This window comes from Coffea arabica, chromosome 1c, assembly GCF_036785885.1.
Source record: "Coffea arabica cultivar ET-39 chromosome 1c, Coffea Arabica ET-39 HiFi, whole genome shotgun sequence".
Lineage (NCBI taxonomy): Eukaryota > Viridiplantae > Streptophyta > Magnoliopsida > Gentianales > Rubiaceae > Coffea > Coffea arabica.
In genome coordinates, this window is record NC_092310.1 from 14314786 (window position 1) to 14316851 (window position 2066).

Below are 2066 nucleotides of genomic sequence, written 5' to 3' on the forward strand. Positions count from 1 at the left end.
TTGATTGCAACTATATGGATATTTCTACCTCTCTTGTGATATTCTTTCCTATACTTCCTTGACGACTATCCACTAATGTCTAAGTATGGACTTGACTCGATTATTATCGTGGCAAGATCGTGAGTTTTGGAACTATGCATGGGGATTTGAGAAAAGAATTGGGCTCTATACCTGTATGCAAGAGCTTGAGATAGGATGTCGAACTTTCGACATACAAAGTACGCTTTAGGGATTCGTTATGTATATAAGTGGCAATGGTACTCCTTGTGTTAAGACTCCAGAATAGGAATAAGTGACATAGTATTTTGAAGTATTGTCCCACTTGTGTTTTACTTTCTCGTCTATTTCATTTGAGAATAGCTAAGTTTAATTCCTCGTGGTTGGATTGGAAATGAATGAACTTAAAGTTATATGACTAGAGTTATATGACTAGAGCTTCCATGAAGCCAGTCATAATTAGAGTTGTCTGGCAAGCTATCATTGAGTTAAGTAAATCGGCAATGTGACAAATGTGACTAATCTGCAAAAGAAAATAGAGATTATTTGAAAGGAAGTAGAGTTCTGAAAGAGAGTAACTGACACTGGGAAGGACGAAGGAAACAAGAATACTTGGAGAAAATTGAACTACGGCACCAGAACATAGAATTGAAAAAGAAATATGAAGAGATTCCAGAAGGGGTACGCAATAAGTTGGAATTAGTGCATTTGACTAGTCGAATAGCATCTTAAGACATCCCTTGTCAAGTTAGCCATTACTGAGTGGTTGGGCAGTATTGGATCCTTGCCCATGAGTCTATTGCCATAATTTAGTCTTTAAGTTAAGTGAAGATTTTCGTTTGTCATTCCAAAGGAATAAACTTAACGTATAGTGTATGGGTTTGAGAGCTAGCAAGAATAGTAGCCAAGTTTTAACTCTTCTTTTATCAAGATTAAAGTTTGTGTCACATTCTTCACCTTGACTAAATCAAAAAGTTGACCAAATTGGTTTCATTTTCCTCTTGCTTCGCCGAACAAATGGAGAAGAAAAACCAAAGAGAGACCTTCAACTCCAACCTCAAATTTGTACCTGAATCTTGAGTTTCAACCAACTAATTTGCAAACTACTCTATAGAAATGATAACTAAGGTAGATTTCAAGGTGTTGGTGGGGTGATTTTGAAGGAAGAAGCTCTAAGTTTTTATCTTTCTTGAGGTTACAGGGTAACTTTGGCAATAAACTTTCCTATACTTTAAATATATGCAAACTGGTGGTTTAGGGTTTCAATTTCGGTTGTTTTATGAGAAAATATCATGGTTTGAAGTTGTGTTGTGAAATTTTCAGTTTTATGGCACTTTTCTGTCCACGCATGATACTTAAGTGTTGCCATGGTTTGGTAACTTTGCTATGTGAAATATCTAGCTTTTATATGTTAGTTTGACTTGCCTAAAGAAATTTCCAGTTTGTGATTAGGAATTTCAACTTAGGGTTTCATTTTTTAACTTGAATAGATGACAGTTATATGCTTGATGTAGTGAGTTGTTGGCTTGATATTTATATGCTTGGGTTGAAGCTATTTCATAGGAAGAATGAAGCCTTGAATGGGCTGGAAAAAGTTAGTAAACACAAAGGAAGTGCCGCTGAAAAGTTTTCTGCAGAGAACCTTGGGAAGTTTTATTAAAGCTATTATATCTTGATGTAGAAAAGTCAAAATTGAGTTTCATTTATTATGTTTGAAACTAGGTTCAGGGTATCAGTATTGTTCTCAATTCCTATGAATATCTATGATTTTTCAAAGTTGACTGAAATCGTATACCTGTTCTGTCTGATACTAGGTGAAGCAGCAACTTTAGGTTGGAATTTGACTAACTTGTGGATTGGATCTTACAATGGTACCTTCTAGAAATTTGTAACAATTTGAATCTATATTCCGACGGTATAAAGTTTATAAGTTTTGGACATAAGAATCTTGAGATATGATTTTCAAATGAGATCACGCAAACTGGAAAATTTCTATTTTCCTATGATTTTTCCTACTTACATTTCCAACTTTAGGATTGGAGTTGGTAAACTATTTTAAGGTTGGTTTA